Raw genomic sequence first — 25,367 nt, 5'->3', positions numbered from 1 at the left:
GTGCCTGTGGACTGTGTCTGCATGGGGCAGTGAACCCTAGCCTTTGTTGTCTAAGGCCAAACCCACAGAACTGCTCTTCTCTCCTCCACGAGCTGGGAACTTTCACTCGTGTCCATGTGAAGAGACCACCAAACAGGCTGTGTGTGAGCAACAAGGCTGTTTATTTCACCTGGGTGCAGGCGGGCTGAGTCCGAAAAGAGAGTCAGCGAAGGGAGATAGGGGTGGGGCCGTTTTATAAGATGTGGGTAGTAGGTAAAGGAAAATTACAGTCAAAGGGGGTTGTTCTCTGGCAGGCAGGAGTGGGGGTCACAAGGTGCTCAGTAGGGGAGCTTTTGAGCCCGGATGAGCCAGGAGAAGGAATTTCACAAGATAATGTCATCAGTTAAGGCAGGAACAGGCCATTTTCACTTCTTTTGTGGTGGAATGTCATAAGTTAAGGCAGGAACCAGCTATCTGGATGTGTACATGCGGGTCACAGGGTATATGATGGCTTAGCTTGGGCTCAGAGGCCTGACAGGAACTAGGGAGCAAGGTCTCACTCCGCTACACTTAGGACAATTAGCGTGTTCTTAATCAGCTCTTCTAGAAAAACAGCATTTTGCTTTTTTCACATAAGCCTGCAAGTTCATTTTCCCTCTCTGGCCCGGGTAGTAAGTAATCATTTCCCCATCAGTGACAAGGGAAGATGAACATCTAAAATTTTACTCCCAGGGCTGAGCTTTCTGTAGACATTACAAATAGAGTTCACATGTCTTTAAGGAATACAGGATTCTCGCATTCAGTTAAGGTAGTTCTCCCCATGCTAGGTAGGGTTGGAAAACATGATTCTTTGGAGATTTAAGGAATTTTCTCTGGCAGCCATTTTTTGTATCGGTCATGGTTTCATATGATATTTTATTTCACTACATTTTGGGTTGCGCTTAACTGTAACTTTCTTTCTGTTTGCATCATGGGAGAGATTGGATCTGTGCTGAGAATTTTATTTGGGTGATACGTTCATTTTCTGACCAGTAACAAATCAGTCCACTTTTGGGGACTATTTTTAAAATGGAAAAGTTGATGTACATTTAGAAAGTTGCACATTTTTACTTCCTTTAGAAAAAGCCTGTGAGGTCTTGAGGGCATCCACATAAATACATTTGATGTTAGGGACCTGGGGACTGAAAAGGAAAGTATTTCTTCTTCTTTTTTCCCTAATATTTTCCTGTGACAAAATTTTGTATCTGCACAATTTTAAAGAGTAGAATACTAAGATTTTGGTGAATTTAGAACAAACGCATTAGGAAAATGTGAAATGTGGGCAGATATTTGCTGCTCTGTGGGTATGCCTAAAAGACTAAACTTTCCAGATAGAGAGAAGGGTAGGGTCAGCATGCTGGTGAGTTTGTTTTCTTCCCTTCCATGTGCAGGTAGAAGGAACTGGGCTCTCAGTGGGATGACACCTCTCCTCTCCCTTACTTCCCTCAGGAGCTCAGTTAGGGAGGAGCCTGGGCCAGTAGTGTTCTTTACTGACTTCTGCTGTGCTGTCTATTTTTTTTTTTTTTCTTTCCTCATTTGTAAATCATCTTTGTGTGGGGAGAGGCTGGAGGTGGAAATTCAAGAGTCATCTTTTTGCAGGCAGTAGAGATGATTACCTAGGTAAGCAGTTTTGATCAGTTATAGCTACAGATTGCTATCTTGTCAGGTGAGAGGCCTCTGGGGGAGGAGGGACTTTGTGGCAGAACAGCCAGGGGCCTGGGCACTCAGTTCCTGTTGACAGCCAGCAGGCAAGGCCAACCCCACATGTTTCTAAATTGCAAACACAGTACATTGTGGAAACATAGTCTGTGTCCACAAGGGAGGCCCTCTGCTCAAAGAAACAAATAAAAAAAACCCAACTCCTCCCTTTCCCCAGCAAACATACAACAATGATGGACAGTGAAGCAAGATGTGCAGTTTGGTTGAATACCCATACTTAAAATTTTAATTGTTTATATAATCATGTCTTATTATCTAAAAAGTAATTTAAGAATTTTTCTTAGGGTTTCAATGATACCATGAATTTTAACATCTTACCACATTGTCTAACCTCTTTGAAAGTAGGGCCCTGGTCTTGAGGTTTCTGGAAACTCCTGTGGCACCAAACATAGGACAGAACGCCCTATCAGGACTCAGAGACAACTTGTTGAATTAAAGTATGACTCAGTAGATTTATGTAGGCGGAATTCTTCACTACTTGCCTTGTGGGTGTTCACATTTTGTCCATATTCATGATGTTTATTTACAAGCTGTTTTAGCTCAAGAATTGCCTGCTAATTTTTTTTGGTCTGTGTGTGAATCATATAGAATTATCTCTGCAAATTAATTTCCTTAATGAACTCAGAGAAGAGGAAAAAATCAAACGTGTTTCACCAAGCATTCTATCTAATTAAAAAATGTAACAGAGTACTTTTGTATATAATATAAAGTTTTATATAAAATGTAGAAAATAGATAATGTACATAGTTTCCTTTTTAAGTTTTAGATAATTGTGAACCCCTTTCATTCGCTGTTAGAATGATAGAGTTTGTGGACTTGTCCTTCTCTCCTTTCTCTGTTCCTCAGAATTGAAGGACTTTGCAAGGGAGATGCTGGTACGCTGGAAAAGAATGAGAATTTACTCCAAGTAGGATTAAGGGGCATGAGTGAGGGTGCCACAGCAGGGCACATTTGGGGGAAGTATAGATATTATTGCCAGAGCATAAATTGCAGAAGAGGATGACATGGGATGAGAGAGAAGGAGGCCATTCCTTCTGGCTGGCCCCCATAATCACTGAGACCCAGGGTTGATAGATACTCAAAATGTGACCCTGAGTCTTCCTAGCATTGGTTAATTGGTTCTTTGGAAAATCAGATGAGATCCCTCATTACTCTTGAACTACCATAGAAATATTTAAGATTACATGCCCATATACCTTAGTTACTGGAATTACAGAGTAATTTTAAAGAATTTTAATGGAACAATGATTGCAACAGAAAGAATTTCCTGAGCTAATAAACCTAAACTAATGCCATTATCAAGGCATCCTGATGTTTTGAACCATGTCTCTGGGTGGATGGAAGAAAAAAGTTAGTATGGACTTACGTTAGCCAAGGTGGTGGAAACCTGAAGCCAGTAACATAATTAAGGTTTTGGAGTGCTATTTCACAGGAATATTTCTCAGTGGAGTATATGAATCAAGTTAATGTGTCACAATTTTAAGGGTCAATTTAAAGTGCATTGTAATATTAATGGAACCCAAATCAGAATCCTTATGTAGAAATTAAAGGTGTCAATGTAAGTGCTTAGAAAAATACGTGGCACACACACTCATAGAGGGTCTGGAAGTGTTTTGATGGTGAGTTAGTACCCTTTTGGTTTAACCTTTATTTTAAAACCGACTTTCATTTATTTGATTTCTTTAAATGAGAAGTAAGCATTCATCTTCTTTCACAATTGCTTCAGGTTCCCAACTGTTTTATATTTTACTATAATTTATTAGTAAATTTCTATAAACAGAACAGCAGCTATTTGATGGCAGCTTGGGTTAAGTGATTTCTGAGACTTTCCCATAGATTATTTGAATTTAAATGAGAAGCCTGATAAAAATTCCAAGTTAAAGATACACAGGAAATCTACAACAGATCAAGCTTGTTTTTTTTTTGTTTGTTTGTTAGTTTGTTTTTGAGATGGAGTCCTGCTCTGTCACCCAGGCTGGAGTGCAGTGGTGCAATCTTGGCTCACTGCAACCTCTACCTCCCAGGTTCAAGCGATTCTCTTGCCTCAGCCTCCTGACTAGCTGGGATTACAGGCACATGCTACCACACCTGGCTAATTTTTGTATGTTTTAGCAGAGATGGGATTTCACCATGTTGGTCAGGCTGGTCTCGAACTCCTGACCTCATGATCCACCACCTTTGCCTCCCAAAGTGTTGGGATTACAGGCGTGAGCCACTGCGCCAGGCTGATCAAGCTGGTTTTTTAAATACAATATGTGAATTTAGCCTAAGCCATATGTTTAAAATATAGCCATTTGGCATTAACTTTTTAATTAACTAATCAAGAGAAGAGGGAAAACCAATCTTGTCTCACAATGTGCACTCTACCTTTTTGCTGTAACTAAATTAAGTATAACTTAAAATATATGACAAGTTCTTGTTACCACTTTTTCAAACTGAAAAAAGGTATAATTTTGTGATGTGCTACCACTGTTTATTGTCCTACCTGAATATCCTGCCTTTGGGAAAAGAATATTTATGTTTATAATTTGTATATAAGAAAATACTATCTTGTCTACAGTGACAATCTTGAGGTTTGGTGAGTATATACATGAATTGTAAAACAGGGTCATCTGGGAGTAGTTGAGGAAAGGATATGTATATTTCAATGCTAAAGAGACCTTTTTGTGACTTAACTTTTAGTGGTATTCCAGCAATAATGAGACTTTCCTCCTCCTTATCATCATCTGTCTTTAAGTGCTTCTTAGGAGCCAGAGAGCATGCTAAGTGCTTTGTACAATTTCGTAAGTGAATTCTCCCAAGAACTTTAAGAAATGGATATTCATAGCTCCATTTCACCAAGGAGAAAACCGAGGCTTAGGGAACCTACTTTGCTTCAGAAGTAGCTGTTTCATATTTGAATACAGGATGGTTTTGTGTCCAAAGCTTTATTTTTAAAATTTAATCTCAGCTGCTATTATTAAAATTACCTCTCAGAAAGCGAATAGTAGCATACTCGTGGAACCCCCAGGTTTTCTAATATTCTTAGCCAATTGCATAGATGGGACAAAAGTTTAATACAATTAGCCAGTTTTAAAATAAAAATGCTTAAAGAATTACCAGTAGGATGGCTACTATTAAAAAACCCAGAAAATAACAAATGCTGGCCAGGATGTGAAGAAATTGGAACACTCATGCACTATTGGTGGGAATGTAAAATGGTACAGATGCTATAGAAAACAAATATGACAGTTCCTGAAAAAAATTAAAAATAGAACTACCATATAATCCAGCAATTCCACTTCTGGGTTTAGACCTGAAAGTATTGAAAGCAGGTTCTTGAAGATATGTTTGTACACCCCAGTTTATAGCAGCATTATTCATAATAACCAAGGGGAGGAAACAACCTAAATACCCATTGATGGATGAATGGGTAAACAAAATAGAATGTTTGCATACAATGGAATATTATTCAGCCCTAAAAAGGAAGGAAATTCTAACACTTGCTACAACATGGATGAACCTTGAGGACATTATACTAAGTGAAATCAGCTAGTCACAAAAGGAAAAATACTATATGCTTATATGTATATGAGGTACCTAGTGTATTCACAAAGACAGAAAGTAGAATGGTGGTTTCCAGGGGCTGAGAGGGGAGTTACTGTTTAATAGGTACAGAATTTCTCTTTGGGATGTTAAAAATGCTCTGGAAATGGATGGTGGTGATGGTTACACAACAATGTGAATGTACTTAAAGCCATAAAACTATATACTTAAAAATGATTAAGGTGATAAATTATGTTATGTATGTTTTACCACAATAAAAATAATACTTTAAAAAGAAAATAAGGATTGAAGTGATTGGTTGTGAATTCCTCTTCCCTCTGAAGGATAAAAGAGATTTTATCCGATCACATCTTTCCCATGTTAAGTTACCATGATCCCCTCCCCCAAACAGCATTTCTGAAAAAGCAGGGGTGGTGGGCAAGTCATTGAGACCTTGAGCTATATTTCCCTAACTCCCAACTTGCTTGAAGTCTGTGTTCTCTTCATCTTGTGTTTTAAAAATGAGTGGGCTTTTCTTAGAAACTAAATTCCCTGGAGTGTGATATCAGCATACTTTTACTCTGAGAGTTTTTAGCAGCAGCTTTCTCAGCCTGAGAGGAAAAGCAAAATATAAAAATAACTTGGGGCTCACATTCAAATAGGTAAACAGATATGTCCAAAGTGAAACCTGTAACTGAAAGTCATGCATTTCAGTTAGGCACAGTGTTAGATGGTAGGTGGATGAATCATCTGGTCTGACCTGTCAACTGAAGGATCTGGAATTTTTTTTTTTTAAGGTGGAGTTTTGCTCTTGTTGCCCAGGCTGGAGTGCAATGGTGCGATCTTGGCTCACTGCAACCTCCGCCTCCCAGGTTCAAATGATTCTCCTGCCTCAGCCTTCTGAGTAGCTGGGATTACAGGCATGCACCACCATGCCCGGCTAATTTTTTGTATTTTTAGTAGAGACAGGGTTTCACTATGTTGGCCAGGCTTGTCTTGAACTCCTGAACTCAGGCGATCCACCTGCCTCGGCCTCCCAAAGTGCTGGGATTATAGGCGTGAGCCACCGCGCCCGGCCAGGATCTGGTATTTAATAGTCACTTACCTTTTGGCTTCTCTTGCATAATCTCATTGGTTCTGTTCAGCTCCATATGGACAAGTTTAATATGATAGAACACTGAAGCTTGTTTGTCATGTCTTCCAGCTTTAACACTATTATGGGTTGTATAGATTGTAATTCTTGAAAAGATGAGTCCTCAACATTTCTTGTTGATAGCTATGTGAGCAGTATAGTGGTGAATGGAGCTCACACTGAAGTGCATAATGATCCTTATTAGACAACTTTGTAAGTTTGAAAATGTCATCAAAGGAGAATTAGGATCATCTGTCAAGTCTACCCTATTGTGGGGAAGAGAGGTGTGGGTGGAGGAAGAGTTCTCATCGTTAATCGTTGAGACTTGGAGAGGTTTGCATCGAGCCTTCTGGACTTCATTCTAATGACAGTGGAGAGCTGTCTTTACATTTCAGTGTTGGAAGAAGAGTGGAGGATGATTTTACCATATCCCCTTTTAAGATCACTTTTACCAGTGGGTGGAAGCTAGAGTGGAATTAGGGAGACCAAACAGGAGGCTGCTGTGGGTTTGTGTCTAAAGATGTTGGTAGTGACATTAGTTGACATGCATGGATGACTACTTGGATGCCAAAAGCTTTATTCTTACTGTAGCTCTGTGAGCTATAGATGGGTGACATTACTGGCACCATTTTGCGGATGAGGACATCCAGGATTAGAGAGGCTAAGCAGTTTGCCTAAGATCACACAGCTCATAATGAATTTGAGATGGTAGCCAGGCCTAGGTACTGGTAGAAAGGAGCTGTTTTTATTCTCCCAAAGCCAGGGGATCACCTAGAATGTGATATAGGAAGGCCTAGGGTTGTCTTTAAACTGGGATCTGGGAGCCATGAGGCAGCTCTGGCCATGTCTGTTCCTACTTGGAATATATAACAGCTTCTGGACATTATTAAGTGGGCTGGCTTGTGTTTTGTTGAGGAACAGGACAAATGGGGCATTTACTAGTGCTGTGTGCCTCGTTGCTTTTCTGGGTAGTGTTTGGTGATGGGCATAGTGTGGAGTGGTGGCAGAGTACACAGTGTGATTCTGTCTGGTAAGGAAGCTGTACATTGATGTTTACTGATATGAATAGGTTCATACAGTCCCCTAGGCATTTGGCTGGAGGATAAAGAACAGCCATCGACCAGCAGAGTGCTTTTTTTGAAGTTTATGCAAGACAGTGTGCTTGGTACTACTGCCGGCTTGACAATAAAGGCAGAAAGACATTTAGAGCCATTAAAGAATTATTTATACCAGAATACAAAAACACACTTTTCAAATGTTTTGTAGGCCCTTTTCCTACAGGCAACAGTGCAAAGCATGTGCCTCATCTACTCAAATTTAGGAAAGGTGGTTGGTGGTTTTGCAGAGAAGCAAGGAACTGTAATATCTGTCTGCATTGGTCATGCTTATCATGTAACACACTGGATTCAGTATAAAGGAAAACCGACAGGTATGGAGTGTCTGCGCTTTTATTTTTAAAAAATTGTTCATTTTTTAATTAATACGTGCACATGGCTTTAAAAAGCTCTGTAAACAACATAGAAGGATGCAGAAAGTGAAAATCCTCCATTTCGTCTCAGTTCTCCCTTGCCTTCCCCAGAGATAGGCCAAATTTTCTTATGTATTCTTCCATATATGTTCTATGCAGATACAAACATGTTCTGTATATAATATGCATACTATTCCAAACTTTACTCTTTTTTTTTAATATAATTCTTGGTGACAATTGCATATCAGCCAGAGAAATCTGTTCAATTTATTTTAATATAGTTGGACAATTTCAACATATGAAATTACCAAAATGTTTTTAGCCAGCCCCCTACTTAAACCTTAGAGCTTTTATAAATAATATTGAGAAGTATATCCTTATATTCATTATTTTACACATGTTTCAGTATATCTGTAGAATAAACTTCTATGTTTATATGTACATTTAAATATTGGGAGCCTAACTGTTGGTCTGTGTAAAGCTAGATTTTGAACATCTATTGTATAAATGACCAGTCTTTTTATAGAATTTAACTTGATTAACATGGTTTCGATCCTGCTTGCATTTGTGAAAAAGTGTGGATCAAATAGATCACAGTCTATTTAAACATTTTCTCCTAAAATTAAGGCATTTTAGCCAAATTTTATTTCAGAGAAGTATAATCATTAATTAAGCCTCTTCCACACTTTGACAGATACAGCACATCTTTTTTTTTTTTTTCTTAACTTTTTTTTTTTTTTTGAGATGGAGTCTTCGCTCTGTTGCCCAGACTGGAGTGCAGTGGTGTGATCTCAGCTCACTGCAAGTCCCACCTCCTGGGTTCACGCCATTCTCCTGCGTCAGCCTCCCAAGTAGCTGGGACTACGGGCGCCTGCAATCACGCCCAGCTAATTTTTTTTTGTGTGTGTATTTTTTTTTAGTAGAGATGGGGTTTCACTGTGTTAGCCAGGGTGGTCTCGATCTCCTGACCTCATGATCCGCCGGCCTCAGTCTCCCAAAGTGCTGGGATTACAGGTGTAAGCCACCGCGCCCGGCCTTTTTCTTAACATAGGTAAACTGGTGTCATGGGAGTTTGTTGAACAGATTATTTCATCCCACAGATATTAAGCCTACTATCCATTCGTTATTTTTCCTGATCTTTTCCCTCCTCCTACCCTCTACCCTCTGAAAGGCTCCAGTGTGTGCTGTTCCCCTCTATGTGTCCATGTGTTCTTATCATTTAGCTCCCACTTACAAGTGAGAACATGTGGTATTTTGTTTTCTGTACCTGTGTTAGTTTGCTAAGGATAATGGCCTCCAGCTCCATCCATGTTCCTTCAAAAGACATGATCTTGTTCTTTTTTTATGGCTGCATAGTATTCCATGGTGTGTATGTACCATGTTTCCTTTATCCAGTCTACCATTGATGGGTATTTAGGTTGATTCCATGTCTTTGCTATTGTGAATAGTCCTGTAATGAACATAAGGCATGCAGGTATCTTAAAATAGAATGATTTTTATTCTTTGAATGTATACCCAGTATTGGAATGGCTGGGTCAAATGGTATTTCTGTCTTGAGGTCTTTGAAGAGTCAACACACTTTCTTCCACAATGGTTGAACTAATTTACACTCCCACCAACAGTGTATAAGCATTCTTTTTTCTCTAGAACCTCGCCACCATTTGTTATTTTTTGTCTATTTAATAATAGCCATTCTGGCCAGGCACTCACGCTTGTAATCCCAGCACTTTGGGAGGCCAAGGCGGGTGGATCACAAGGCCGGGAGTTTGAGACCAGGCTGGCCAATGTGGTGAAATCCCATTTCTACTAAAGATACAAAAAATTAGCTGGGCATGGTGGTGCACACCTGTAATCCCAGCTACACGGGACGCTGAGGCAGGAGAATCGCTTGAACCCGGGAGGTGGAGGTTACAGTGAGTCAAGATCGTGCCATCGCACTCCAGCCTGGGCAACAGGGCAAGACCCCGTCTCAGAAAAACAAAATAGGAAATAATAGCCATTCTGACTGGCGTCAGTTGGTATCTCATTGTGGTTTTGATGTGCACTTATCTAATGATCAGTGATGTTGAGTTTTTTTTTTTTTCCATGTGATTGTTGGCCACATGTATCTCTTTTGAAAAGATACATGTTTGTTGAAAAGATACATTTTTTTCTTGTAAATTTATTTAAGTTCCTTGTAGACTCTGGATATTAGACCTTTGTCAGATGCATAGTTTGCAAAAAATTTATCCTATACTGTAGGTTGTCTGTTTTTTGATAGTTCCTTTTGCTATGTAGAAGCTCTTTAGTTTAATTAGATCACATTTGTCAATTTTTGCTTATGTTGTAATTGCTTTTGGCATCTTCATCATGAAATCTTTGCCTGTGCCTGTGTCCTGAATGGTATTGCCTAGGTTGTCTTCCAGGGCTTTTCTAGTTTTGGGTTTTACATTTATAAGTCTTTAATCCATCTTGAGTTAATTTTTGTATATGGTGTAAGGAAGGGGTCTGGTTTCAATCTTCTGCATATGGCTAGCCAGTTATCCCAGCACCATTTATTGAATAGGGAATCCTTTCCCCATTGCTTGTTTTTGTCAGGTTTGTTGTAGATCAGATAGCTGTAGGTATGCAGTCTTATTTCTGGGTTCTCTATTGTTTGTTTTGTTTATGTGTCTGTTTTTCTAACAGTACCATGATGTTTTGGTTACTGTAGCCCTGTAGTATAGTTTTGAAGCAGCATGGTTGTCTGGGGTAATACCCGAGGTTCGTTGCCTCATGACAAAGAAGTCAAGGACACAGACACAGGTGAAGTGAGGTTAAGAGAAGGGGTTTAAAAGGTCAAAGAAGGAGAAGAGAAGAGCTCTCTTTCCTACAGATGGAGAGATAGGTGTTTAAGTGGGTCTTTTGGCCCGTGGTGGAGTTCTTATTCTTTTTCGTTAGGATTGTCTTGGCTGCTGGGGCTCTTTTTTGGTTCCATATGAATTTTAAAAGAGTTTTCTGTAGTTCTGTGAAGAATGTCAACGGTAGTTTAATAGGAATAGCATTGAATCAGATTGGTTTGGGCAGTATGGCCATTGTAACAATATTGATTCTTCCTATCCATGAGTACAGAATGTTTTTCCATTTGTTTGTTTCATCTCTGACTTTCTTTGAGCAGTGGTTTGTACTTCTCTTTGTAGAGGTCTTTCACCTCCCTGGTTACCTGTATTCCTAGGTATTTTATTCTTTTTGTGGCTATTGTGAATAAGAGTTTGTTCCTGATTTGGCTCTTGGTTTGACTATTGTTGGTGTGTAGGAATGCTAGTGATTTTTGCACATTGATTTTGTATTTTGAGACTTTGCTGAAGTTGTTTATCAGCTTAAGCTTTTGGGCTGAGATGATGGGGTTTTCTAGATACAGGATCATGTCATCTGCAAACAAGGATAGTTTGACTGACTCTCTTCTCATTATTTCTTTCTCTTGCCTGATTGCCATGGCCAGAACTTCCAATACTATGTTGAATAGAAGTGGTGAGAGAGGGCATCTTTGCCTTGTGGCAGTTTTCAAGGGGAATGCTTCCAGCTTTTGCCCATTCAGTACGATGTTGGCTGTGGGTTTGTTGTAGATGGCTCTTATTATTCTGAGGTATGTTCCTTCAATACCTAGTTTATTGACGGTTTTTAACATGAATGGATGTTGAATTTTATCAAAATCCTTTTCTGCATCTATTGAGATAATCATGTTGGTTTTGTTTTTAGTTCTTTTTATGTGATGAATCACATTTACTGATTTGCATATGTTGAACCAACCTTGCATCCCAGGGATGAAGTATACTTGACGGTGATGCATAAGCTTCTTGATGTGCTGCTGGATTTGGTTTGTCAGTATTTTGTTGAGGATTTTTGTATCAATGTTTGTCAGGGATACTGGCCTGAAGTTTTCTTTTTTGTTTTATCTCTGCCAGGTTTTGGTATCAGGATGATGCTGGCCTCATAGAATGAGATTGGGAGGAGTACCTCCCCATCAGTTTTGGGGAATAGTTTTAACAGGAATGGTACCAGCTTTTCTTTGTATCTCTGGTAGAATTCAGCTGTGAATCTGTCTGGTTTGTGGCTTCTCCTTGGTTGGTAGGGTATTTATTACTGCTTCAATCTCAGAGTTCGTTATTGGTCTGTTCAGGGATTCAATTTCTTCCCAACTCAATCTTGGGAGGGTGTATGTGTCCAGGAATTTATCCATTTCTTCTAGATTTTCTAGTTTACGACAGCACAATTTTAATTCTGACCCATCAGTGCCCTATTAAAACTCAGGAACTGTAGGCAACCATGATGAGCATGGGAGCCATTCACTTTGCTGGATGAGGAACTTTCTGATACTTAAATATGAGGAATGTGCTGAGTATCTGTTAGTGGAAGGTCTTTATTTTTATTTGCTTATTCTTATTTATTTATTTTTGAGAGAAAAGTTTCATTCTGTCACCCAGGCTAGAATGCAGTGATACTGTCATAGCTCACTATAGCCTCGATCTGTGGGGCTCAAGGATCCTCCTTCCTCAGCCCCCCAATTAGCTAGGACTATAGGCCCGTACTGCCATGCCCAGCTGTATTCTTTTTAAATTTCCTTTTTGTAAAGATGGGGCCTCCCTGCGTTCCCCAGCTGCTCTTGAACGCCTGGGCTCAGCTGATTCTTTTGCCTCAGCCTCCCAAATTGCTGGAATTACAGGTGTGAGCCACCATGCCTGGCTGCTGCTGCTTTTTTTTCTTTAAATAGCAGTTTACAGATTTGTTTTGAAAGACAGTTTGCTAAAATATCAATTAATATCACTAATGAATAAGCACTACTCTTTTTTACTAATTGTTCTTGTCAAGGGTGGTCTGAGCTGGGTGTAGTTATTGAGATTTGGAACGTGTGTATCTGGGTTCCATAACATGGTCTTGAGAGGCCATGGAGTGGGAATACCCACTGAGCACTTATCAATAATTACATCTACACTGATATTAATAATAGCTAACATGTGTTCGGTCACTACTTATCACATTCCTGCAACTTTTTTGCCTGTTTTATGGATGAGGAAATTGGAGAAGTTGAGCCCACAGATAGTAAGCGGTAGAGCAAGGATTTGCTTCAAACCCACACCGTGAAGTTACACATTGGCCTCCACAAGAATTCTTTGAGATTGATAATACTATTTCCATTTTACCTTTGAGGAATTTGAGACTTAGAATTAAATAACTTCAGCTTAGGTCATTAAAGGTCACAGAGCTAATGAGAAACCATATGATGTGAAATCGAGATTCTTCAGTGTTGCTCCTATGTAGGCTTGTCCCACACATTTCAGGACATTTAGCTACCTTGGACCCACCCACTAAATGCCAGTAGGGATTCTGATGACTGGGCCGTCTAAAAATGCCCCCACATAGTTCTAATGCCTTCTTCTAGGTGTCATATTTACATTCTTAAATTCAAAGCTTGTCTTTTACCCTTATACTATATCACCTCTCATGGCAATGTTTTAATCAACAGTAATGAAACTTGACTCTAGCTCATAATTTAGAATATTAGGAATAATTATAAATGCAAATCATTTTAATACAGAATCACACATAAGAGTAGTATTTCATCCAACTCTCTGTTTAGTAGATTAAAACTCGCTGTCTCTAAGACCCAGAGATGACAAAGACCTTCTTAAAGTCAAAAAGCAAATTGATAGCTGACTGGACTTAAGTCATGTCTCTGAACTTGAGGCTAGGGCCATTTCTTCGCATTACCAGTTTGCTTCAGGCAAATGTATTTGACTAAGCCATTTTTATTTTTATTTTTTGAGACGGAGTCTCATTCTGTCACCCAGGTTGGAGTGCAGTGGCGCCATCTCGGCTCACTGCAACCTCCACCTCGCGAGTTCAAGCCATTCTCTTGCCTCAGCCTCCCAAGTAGCTGGGATTACAGGCACTTGCCACCACGCCCAGCTAATTTTTGTATTTTTAGTAGAGATGAGGTTTCACCATGTTGGCCAGGCTGGTCTTGAACTCCTGACCTCATGATCTACCCACCTTAGCCTCCCAAAGTGCTGAGATTACAGGCGTGAGCCACTGTGCCCGGCCGCCATGTTTATTTTTTAATGAGTGATTTTGACCTTTCAAAGGGAAACGTTTGGAGGGTTGATGTAATTGAGTTGAAACAGCACACCATGGAACTGCAGAACAAGTTCGTGGCTATTTTGGAAAAGCTATTTCAAACATGGCCTTTCCCTTAAGCAGTTTTATACTGCTGACAGAACTGGATGCTTACATGAGACTTGTCACTTTCACCCTAGCAGGTGTTTGTGAATCAGGCTTTCCCCAAATTTAAGTAGGTTAAGAAGCAGGTTGAATAATATCACATATATTAATCCTGAAGGTTCCCATGGAGGGAAAGAATTTATGGTGAATGAAAAATGTTATCGTTTGAGAACATCCACATGTTTCAGATAATTTGTTGAGTGTCTCTGTCATGTGGAAGATGCAGTTGTAAGTTCTGTGTGTGAATTTGGTATATATTTTGCCTATTGCTTATGGTGCTGGTGGTCTCCAAACCCTTTGTGTATTTTCAATGAAAGATAACTTAAAAGATTATTCCTTATGCCCACTTCAATAATTAAATGATTGTAGTGTCCACTCTGTAGAATCAGGGTTAGAGGTTAGTTTTGGCAAATACATCCTCTCTCTTTGTCTGACACTTCCGGTCTCATTTGTTTAGTAGTATGCCTGTAGAATATGAAATTTTTGGGAACATATTTAATGAAGAAGTTTATTCATTATTCAGGGAAGATCACCAAATGATTATAGCTTTTTAAAAAGCATCTTTAATCTCGTAGAATTGCTTGGGCCTGAAATTTGGATCATAATCAGTGAGCCACAGAGCTTGAGGAAACTATGACCAATGCAGAAAGGTCTCCTGATGAATGATAGGAGAGCATTGGCAGGTGTTGGAAAAACCTCAATTATCCTGATACAAATTGAGAGGTGTTGAGGGATTTGCATTTCTTACTGACTATGGGAAAAAGAAGTTAATTGAAGCTGTTGACAAAGATTTTCCATTAGTGATTCAGAAATCACAGAGGTTGTTTTGAAATTACCCAAGCATAGTAATGGGAAAATAAGTTTTCTTTCTTTTTCCTCTTTAGTCTTATATGGAGAATGAGAATGTTACTTGGGAAAAGTCTGGATTATTAACTCATTTTGTAGACCACCTATACTGATGTTATGTTTCTTTGACTTTTATGAGAGACCACTGATTAAAAAGCCTGATATTAATTTCTTCAAAAGAATAAAACAGATTTAGGGTATATGCTGGTGTTGCTTATTCTGATTTATATGCATATCATCTGTACCCATAGCTATGGCATATTACTGTAATCAGTGTTCTAATGATGACCTTGTCTCAAGAAGACTATATGAAATTGGGTTCTGGAGGCTCTTGTTTTAAGAATCAGGAAATAGGCCGAGTGCAGTGGCTCACACTTGTAATCCCAGCCGCTTTGGGTGGCTGAGGCTGATGGATCATTTGAAGTCAGGAGTTCGAGACCAGCCTGGCCAACAAGGTGAAAACCCGTCTCTACTAAAAATACAAAAATTAGCTGGGCATGGTGGCGGGCGTCTGTAATCCCAGCTACCTGGAAGGCTGAGGCAGGAGTGTCGCTAGAACCCGGGAGGCGGAGGTTGCAGTGAGCCAAGATTGCACCACTGTTTTCCAGCCTGGGCAATAGAGTGAGACTCAGTCTCAGTAAATAAATAAATAAATAAATAAATAAAATAAAAACAAAATAAAAATCAGGAAATATCCTCAAAAACATGTTTAAGGAGATGAGAAAATTTTCAGAAAACACTGTAGTGAAAATACTTGTAAAATAGTATGCGTATGAGGCCTTCAATTGGATAAAACCCAATTATGTTTTCTAAAATTCGGCAGTGAACCTGAGTAACTCTTCTGTTATAAGGAAAAAACCACCTCAGCTCTCCACAAAGCACTGAATCAGCCATCTCTCAAAAAAATGGAAGTGAGGACAGGGACATAAATGTGGAAGAATATTTAATAGTTTAATGACCTAGAAGTACATTCATGTGTTCTGAAATGAAAAAGACTATGAGGTAGTATATATAGTTGTAAACTTATAAAATGAATGAATTTATAAGATAAGAAACATACAAAAGATATAAGGCATAAAAAATGTGTACAAACTATGCAAAAGTATTTAAAATAATATATAAAAATTATACATAAAGTAAGCATTTATTTATTTAGTTTTTATTTTAAGTTCCATGGTACACATGCAGGACGTGCATGTTTGTTACATAGGTAAACATGTGCCATGGTGGTTTGCTGCACCAGCAACCCATCACCTAGGTTTTAAGCCCAGCATGCATTAGCTATTTTTCCATCTGCTCTCTCTCCCTCCACCCCCTTCCCCTGACAGACCCTGTGTGTGCTGTTCTCCTCCCTGTGTCCATATGTTCTCATTGTTCAGCTCCCACTTATCAATAAGAGCATGCAGTGTTTGGTTTTCTGTTCCTGCATTAGTTTGCTGAGGATAATGGCTTCCAGCTCCATCCATGTCCCTCTCCCTCCTTCCACCCTCTACCCTTTGATAGGCCCTGGTGTCTGTTGTTCCCCACTATGCGTCCACATGTTCTCATCATTTAGCGCCCAATTATAAGTGAGAGCATGTGGTATTTGGGTTTCTGTTTCTGCATTAGTTGGCTAAGGATAATGGCCTCCAACTCCATCCATGTCCCTGCAAAGGACATGATCTCATTCCTTTCTATGGCTGCATAGTATTACATGGTATATGTGTACCACATTTTCTTTATCCAGTCATCATTGATGGGCATTTAGGTTGATTCCGTGTCTTTACTATTGTGAATAGTGCTGCAGTGAACATATGCGTGCATGTATCTTTATAATAGAATGATTTATATTCCTTTGGGTATATATCCAGTAATGGGATTGTTGGTCAAATGGTATTTCTGGTTCTAGATCTTTGAGGAATCACCACATTGTCTTCCACAATGGTTGAATGAATTTACATTCCCATCAACAGTGTAAAAGCACTTCTATCTCTCTGTAGCCTGACCAGCATCTGTTGTTTCTTGACTTTTTGATAATTGCCATTCTGACTGGTGTGAGATAGTATCTAGTGGTTTTGATTTGCATCTCTCTAATGATCAGTGATGTTGAGCTTTTTTTCACGTTTGTTGGCTGCATAAGTATCTTCTTTTGAGAAGTGTTTTTTCATGTCCTTTGCCTACTTTTTAATGGTGTCGTTTGTTTTTTCTTATGAATTTGTTTAAGTTCCTTGTGGACTCTGGTTATTAGATCTTTGTCAGATGGATAGATTGCACAAATTCTCTCCCGTTCTGTAGGTTGTCTGTTTGCTCTGATGATAGTTTCTTTTGCTGTGCAGGAGCTCTTTAGTTTAATTAGATACCATTAGTCAGTTTTTGCTTTTGTTGCAATTGGTTTTGATGTTTTCGTTATGAAATCTTTGCTTGAACCTATGTCCTGAATGGTGTTGCCTTCTTCTGGGGTTTTTATAGTTTTGGGTTTTACATTTATGTCTTTAATCCATCTTGAGTTAGTTTTTGTATTAAGTGTAAGGAAAGGATCTAGTTTCAATTTTCTATATATGGCTATCTCAGTTATCCCAGCATCATTTATTAAATAGGGAATCCTTTCCCCATTGCTTGTTTTTGTCAGGTTTGTCAAAAATGAGATGGTTGTAGAGGTTTGCTCTTATTTCTGAGTACTCAATTCTGTCCCATTGGTTTTTGTGCCTGTTTTTGAGTTTGAAGTTGGGCAGCATGATGCCTCTAGCTTTGTTCTTTTGCTTGCTTTTTGTTTTTGAGACAGAGTCTTTCTCTGTTGCCCAGGCTGGAATGCAGTAGTGGGATCTTGGCTCATTGTAACCTTCACCTCCTGGGCTCAAGTGATTCTCATGCCTCAGCCTCCCAAGCATTTGGGACTACAGGTGTGCACCACCCCACCTGGCTAATTTTTGTATTTTTAGTAGAGACAGGGTTTCACCATGTTGGCCAGGCTGCTCTCAAACTCCTGGCCTCAATTGATCCACCTGCCTTGGCCTCCCAAAGTGCTGGGATTACGGGTGTGAGCCACCACACCTGGACATGCTTTGTTCTTTTTGCTTAGGGTTGTCTTGGCTATATGGGCTCTTTTTTTGTTCTATATGAATTTTAAAATAGTTTTTCCTAATTCTCTGAAGACTGTCAATGGTAGTTTAATAGGAATAGCATTGAATCTGTAAATTACTTTCGGCAGTATGGCCATTTTAATGATATTAGTTCTTCTTATCCATGAGCATGGAATGGTTTTCCATTTGTTTGTGTCCTCTCTGATTTCCTTGAGCAGTGGTTTGTAGTTTTCCTTGAAGAGGTCCTTCACTTCCCTTGTTAGCTGTATTCCTGGGTATTTTATTCTCTTTGTAGCAATTGTGAATAAGGGTTCATTCATGATTTGGCTCTCTGCTTGTCTGCTGTTGGTGTATAGGAATGCTAGCGACTTTTAGACATTGATTTTGTATCCTGAGATTTTGCTGAAGTTGATTATCAGTTTAAGAAGCTTTTGGGCTGAGATGATGGGGTTTTCTTGATATAGGCTCATGTCATCTGCAAACAAAGACAATTTGACTTCCTCTTTTTAAAATTTGAATACCCTTTATTTCTTTCTCTTGCCCTATTGCCCTGCCAGAACTTCCAATACTATGCTGAATAGGAGTGGTGAGAGAGGGCATCCTTGTCTTGTGCTGGTTTTCAAGGAGAATGCTTCCAGCTTTTGCCCATTCAATATAATGTTGGCTGTGGGTTTGTCATAGACAGCTTTCATTATTTTGAGGTATGTTCTTTTAATACCTAGTTTATTGAGAGTTTTTAACATGAAGGGATGTTGAATTTTGTTGAAGGCTTGTTCTGTGTCTATTGATATAATCATGTGCTTTTTGTCTTTGGTTTATGTGATGAATTATCTTTATTGATTTGTATATGTTGAACCAGCCTTGCATCCCAGGGATGAAGCCAGCTTGATCATGGTGGGTAAGCTTTTGATGTGCTTCTGGATTCAGTTTGCCAGTATTTTGTTGGGGACTTTTGCATAGATGTTCATCAAGGATATTGGCCTGAAGATTTCTTTTTTGTATTATCTCTGCCAGGTTTTGGTATCAAGATGATGCTGACCTCATAAAATGAGTTAGGGAGGAGTTTCTTCTCTTCGATTGTTTGGAATAGTTTCGGAAGAAATACTACCAGGTCCTCTTTGTACCTCTGGTAGGATTCAGCTGTGAATCCGTCTGGTCCTGGGTTTGTTTGGTTGCTAGGCTATTAATTATTGCCTCAATTTCAGAACTTGTTATTGGTCTATTAAGGGAGTCAATTTCTTTCTGGTTTAGTCTTGGGAGGGTGTATATGTCCAGGAATTTATCCATTTCTTCTAGATTTTCTAAACTTTTTTTGCATAGAGGTGTTTATGGTATTCTCTGATGGTTGTTTGTATTTCTTTGGGGTCAGTGGTGATACCCCCTTTATCATTTTTTATTTTGTCTAGTTGATTCTTCTCTGTTTCTTCTTTATTAGTCTAGCTAGTGGTCTATCTATTTTATTAATATTTTCGAAAAAACCAGCTCCTGTATTTGTTGATTTTTTGAAGGGTTTTTTTGCATCTGTATCTCCTTCAGTTCTGCTCTGATCTTGGTTATTTTTGTCTCCTGCTAGCTTTGGGGTTTGTTTGCTCTTTCTTCTCTAGTTCTTTTACTTGTGATGTTAGCATGTCAATTTGGGATCTTTCTAGATTTTTGATGTAGTCATTTAATGCTGTAAATTTCCCTCTTAACTCTGCTTTAGCTGTGTCCCAGAGGTTCTGGTATGTTGTCTCTTTGTTCTCATTAGTTTCAAAGAACTTCTTGGTTTCTGCCTTGATTTCATTATTTACTCAGGAGTCATTCAGGAGCAGGTTGATCAATTTCCATATAGTTGTGTGGTTTTGAGTGAGTTTCTTAATCTTGAGTTCTAATTTGATTTTGCTGTGGTCTGAGAGACTGTTTGTTATGATTTCAGCTCTTTTTCATTTGCTGAGGAGTGTTTTACTTCTAATTATTTGATCAATTTTAGAGTAAATTGCCATGTGGCACTGAGAAGAATGTATATTCTGTTGTTTTGGGGAGGAGAGTTCTATAGATATCTATCAGGTCCACTTGATTCAGAGCTGAGTTCAAGTCCTGAATATCTTTGTTAATTTTCTCTCTCAGTGATCTGTCTAATATTGACAGTGGAGTGTTAAAGTCACCCACTGTTATCATGAGGGAGTCTAAGTCTCTTTGTAGGTCTTTAAGAACTTGTTTTATGAATCTGGCCAGGCACGCTGGCTCATGCTTGTAATCCCAGCACCTTGTGGGGCTGAGGTGGGTGGATCACTTGAGGTCAGGCATTCAAGACCAGCCTGGACAACATGGTGAAACCCCGCCTCTATTAAAAATACAAAAATTAGCCAAGTATGGTGGTGCATGCCTCTAATCCCAGCCACTCAGGAGGCTGAGGCAGGAGAATCGCTTGAACCCAGGAGGCAGAGGTTGTAGTGAGCCGAGATCATGCCACTGCACTCCAGCGTGGGTGATAGAGTGAGACTGTGTCTCAAAAAAATCAAAAAACAAAAAACCCCTCAAAACTTGTTTTATGAATTTGGGTGCTCCTGTATTGGGTGCATATATACGTTTAGGATAATTAGCTCTTCTTGTGGAATTGAACCCTTTACCATTATGTAATGCCTTTCTTGTCTTGGTTGATCTTTGTTGGTTTGAAGCCTGTTTTGTCAGAAACTAGGATTGCAACCCCTGCCTTTTTCTGCCTTCCATTTGCTTGGTAAATTTTCCTTCATCCCTTTATTTTGAGCCTATGTGTATCTTTGCACGTGAGATGTGTCTCTTGAATACAGTGCAGATGGGTCATGACTCTTTATCCAGCTTGCCATTCTGTGTCTTTTAATTGGGGCATTTAGTCCATTTACATTTAAGGATAATAGTATTTTGTGTGAATTTGATCCTGTCAAGTGATCCTAGCCTCATGATGCTAGCTGGTTATTTTGCAGACTTGTTAATGTAGTTGCTTCATAATGTCATTGGTTTGTGTACTTCAGTGTGATTTTTTAGTGACTGGTAATGTTTTTTCCTTTCCATATTTCATGCTTCCTTCAGGAATTCTCTCAAGGCAGGCCTGGTGATGACGAATTCCCTCAGTGTTTCGAAAAGGATTTTATTTTCCTTTGCTTATGCCTGAAAAGGATTTTATTCTCCTTTGCTTATGAAGCTTAGTTTGGCCGTATATGAAATTCTGGGTTGGAAATTATTTTCTTTAAGAATGTTGAATAATGGCCCCCAATCTTTTCTGGCTTGTAGGGTTTCCACTGAGAGTTCTGCTGTTAGTCTGATTGGCTTCCCTTTGTAGGTTACCTGGCCTTTCTCTCTGGCTGCCCTTAACATTTTTTCCTTCACTTTGACCTTGGAGAATCTGATGATTATGTGTCTTGGGGTTGATCTTCTCCTGGAGCATCTTAGTAGTGTTCTCTGTATTTCCTGAGTTTGAATGTTGGCCTGTCTTGCTAGGTTGGGGGAGTTCTCCTGAATGATATCCTGAAGTATGTTTCCAATTTAGTTCCATTCTTTCCATGTCTTTTAGGTACCCCAATCAGTTATAGGTTTGGTCTTTTTACATAATTCTATAGTTCTCAAAGGTTTTGCTCATTCCTTTTTATTCTTCTCTAATCTTGTCTTCCTGTCTTATTTCAGCAAGATGGTCTTCAAGCTCTGACATTCTTTCTTCTGCTTGGTCTATTCGGCTATTGATACTTGTAGTTGTGCTGTGAAGTTCTCATGTTGTGTTTTTCAGCTCCATCAGGTCATATATGTTCCTCTCTAAACTGATTATTCTGGTTAACAGCTCCTGTAATGTTTTATCATTATTCTTAGCCTTTTTGCATTGGGTTAGAAAATGCTCTTTTAGCTCAGTGACGTTTGTTATTACTCCCCTTCTGAAGCCTACTTCTGTTACTTCATCCATCTCAGCCTCAGCCCAGTTCTGTGCCCTTGCTGGAGAGGTGTTGTGATCATTTGGAGGAGAAGAGACACTCTTGACTTTTTCAGTTTTCAGAGTTTTTGAGTTGATTCTTTCTCATCTTCGTGAGCTTATCTACCTTCAATCTTTGAGGCTGCTGACCTTTGGACAGGGTTTTGTAGGGTCTTTTTTGTTGATGTTGTTGTTGTTGCTTTCTGTTGGTTTTTTTTAACAGTCAGGCCCTTCTTCTGTAGGCCTGCTGTGGTTTGCTAGGGGTCCACTCCAGAATATTTGCCTCAGTCCCTCCCACACCTGGATGAATGTTACCAGTGGAAGCTGCAGAATAGCAAAGATGGGTGCCTGGTTTTTCCTCTGGGAGCTCTGTCCCAGAAGGGCACTGACCTGATACCAGCTGGAACACTCCTGTATAAGGTGTGTGATGACCCCTGTTGAGGCGTCTTACCCCATCAGGACGCACAAGATGAGGGATCCTCTTGATGAAGCACTCTGGCCGCCTCTTGGCGAAGTGGGTGTGCTGGGCTGTGAGGAATCCCCTTGGTCCAGACTGCTCAATCTCCGTCCAGATTGCCCACAATCTTTAGAGCCAGCAGGCAGGAAAGATTGAGTCTGCTGAACTGTAGAGACTGTGGCCACCCCTCCCCATGGGGGCTCCTTCCCAGGGAGATCAGAGTTTTGTTCGTAAATCCCTGGCTGGGGTTGCTGAAATTCCCGCAGGGATGCCCTGCCCAGTAAGAAGGGATGGATCTGGGTCTCACCTAAAGAAGCAGTCTGGCCGTGATCTGCCACAGCCACTGTGCGGTGCTGTGGGGAATTCCTCCTGGTCCAAACTGCCCAGTCTCTTTAGCACTGGCAGGGGAAAACAGCTGACTAGGGCCGCAGTGATGGTGGCTGGCCCCCCCCGACAGGAACTCGGTCATCTTAGGTAGCCTTCAGCCTGCTGCCACTGGCCACAACCCAAGAGGCCACTGAAAGTCTGCACAGCTCTGTGTTTGGGACTCAAGGCCTTGGTGATATGGGCTCACGAGGGTATCTCCAGATCCACGGTTGCACAGATCTATGGAAAGAGCATGGTTTCCTGGGTGGGGTAGCACAATCACTCAATGCCTCCCCTGGCTGGGGTTGGGAGTTCCCCTTGCCCTGTGCAGCTCCTGGGTGGGCCATGGCTCCACCCTGCTTTTCCTCACTCTCCATGGTACACCAACTACCTAGTCAGTCCCAGTGAGAGAATCTGGATACCTCAGTTGAAGGTGCAGGATTCATTTGCCGTTTTCGTTCTGCTCGGTGGGAGCTGCTGACCACAGCTGCTTCTAAGCAACCAAGTAAGCATTTATTTAGCACTAACTGCCAGGATATTCTTGGTGCTTAAGATATACATCAGTGAATCGACTGCTTAATACTCTCGTTTTCTTTAAGACCTAGCTCAATGTCATGTGGACCATGTGGACCAAAACCAGGAAGCTTTTGCTGAACTACCAGTGTGGGTGTGGGTGAGGTACTCTCCTGTGAAGTATCCTCTCATGTAGTACTCACTGCATGAGTTATGTTCCTGTATACTATAGGCATTCATCTTTCTTTCTTTGTTTTAGGTTGAAAATGTCATAAATAAGTCTGTTTGATGAGAAAGAAGAACTAATAGAATGTAAAAGGCTGAAGGGATTTAAAGGAAGATAATTAATGAAATGAGTTTTACAAAAATATTCCTAATTAGAGCCCTTTAAATGGGATACTCCTCATGAGCCCATAAATTATTATATGATTTTACGAAAGAAATAGATTCCTTCTAAGATGTACTTCAGTTGTAGAAATCAAGAAATACTTGTGGTGTTGCTCTTTTATCTATGAGAAATATCCAAACATCCATTAAAGGATGTATCCATATAATGATATATATATAAAAAATATATATACATCAGTGAATCAAAGATTTTCCCTTGGTAGTGTGCTAAAAGAGACCAGTAAGAAATGTTTCAAAATGTAAGTGCTTTTGACCAAGGGCAAATTACAAATTATTTGTAATTTTTGTTGCCTATGTGTGTCTTTATTTTCTAAATATTTGTCAATGAAATCTATTACTTTTGCAAACATGGGAGAAGTAAGAAAAAAGTATAATACAGTTCAGAAAGATTTTCACTTGCTAAAGGAGAATATAAAAAATTTAGCTCAGAAAGTCACTTTTCTGTTAACTCGACAGTTAATCTCCAATATATTGTTCGATATCCAAGAGTTTTGCTAGTTTTCTGTTTTGACTTGGGACTCCTAAGGGACACAATGCTTGGTAGCCCATAGTTGTTAGTACTTTAATCATGCAAATCTAGGACATCAGGGCAGTGAGTTAGTGCATGAATGATTCTTGGGCACCTTAGATCATACTTGCTAGTAAGGTCCTCTTTGTCTCTGCATATGGCTGGCCTGGATGGACACTTATCTTTTGGCTGAAGAATACATCCAATGGAGAGAACCCAGGAGCCAAGCTAAGTGAATCAGTTTCACTAGGACATTAATTTCTAAGATGTAGTCCTTGGAGTTCCGGAGAGCAAAAGATGGTGCATTACTGGAAATTCACTATACTCATTAACATATTTAAGGCTGGAGAAATTCTGGAGCAAAGAACCAAAGGTAATTGCAGACAAAGAAGGGTTTTTAATGGAATGTGACTGGCATCTAGGAACTGGTTGGGGGGTGGATGGCCCCTGAAAAGAAAGGTTGGAAATTAAATGGGAGAAAGAGGGGACTGATCTTACTGATCAAGGTGGTTCCTGTACCTTGTATGGGAGTAACATGAAATCTTTAATTCCCCAAATCTAAGTACACTATGTGGTTACAACAGGGGCAATTTTACATATGTGTGAAGCTTGAAATGGTTTCCTAATTGAATCGATTGTTGTAGCTTTGAAAAATTGTGTTTAAATAACATTTTTGTAAAATACAAAAATAAATTCCTATTTTTAATCTCAGTAGGAGACTTTTACTTGCAAGAATCTTTATGATTTCTGCTGTGTAAATCCTTTGTGTAAATGTATTTTTATGCATCAGGTTACTTATATTAAAAAACTCCTCTGTTGATTTTCAGTTGATAGGTTTTCTTATAACATTTAGAAAAATGGATGATACAATTAACCTCTTACTCACTGATTCTGTAAAATCATTTGGCTCTATTTTTTTTCTTAATGTCTACAATATTTCCTTTAAAGAAGTCTTATCAAGGGATAGATGGGTAGAGAATCCTAAGCCCCTATTCTGGGGAGTTGAAAGGTTTCAAGGATTTAGAAATTTTTGCTTACAAATACATGTGTTACTTTGCTAATTTAGAGGTATAGCTATTTAGTTCGGAAAACTAAGGATAAGGCCATTATATTAGGGACAAAAATATTTTATTTCTTAGTAGATGGGATCCCTTTACTTTCTTGGTTATGTGTTCCAGCTGTCTCCATTGTGTGG

The 25,367-nt window shown here is 39.5% G+C and overlaps 1 protein-coding gene across 18 annotated transcripts in view; it reads left to right on the top strand.

Annotated features, from left to right (window-relative positions):
* Positions 1-25,367, top strand: part of SGMS1 (sphingomyelin synthase 1) — a 323,691-nt gene that overhangs the window by 124,280 nt on the left and 174,044 nt on the right. For 2 of the 18 annotated variants that reach the window (XM_063670573.1, XM_063670575.1), the window contains 2 exons: positions 23,343-23,421; positions 24,368-24,545. The exons of the other annotated variants lie outside the window; for them this stretch is intronic. The gene's annotated coding sequence lies outside the window, so the exon portion shown is untranslated. The remainder of the gene's footprint in view (positions 1-23,342; positions 23,422-24,367; positions 24,546-25,367) is intronic. 18 annotated transcript variants of the gene reach the window in all.

Source organism: Pongo pygmaeus, chromosome 8, assembly GCF_028885625.2.
Source record: "Pongo pygmaeus isolate AG05252 chromosome 8, NHGRI_mPonPyg2-v2.0_pri, whole genome shotgun sequence".
NCBI lineage: Eukaryota > Metazoa > Chordata > Mammalia > Primates > Hominidae > Pongo > Pongo pygmaeus.
This window is presented reverse-complemented; position numbering and strand designations above follow the sequence as displayed.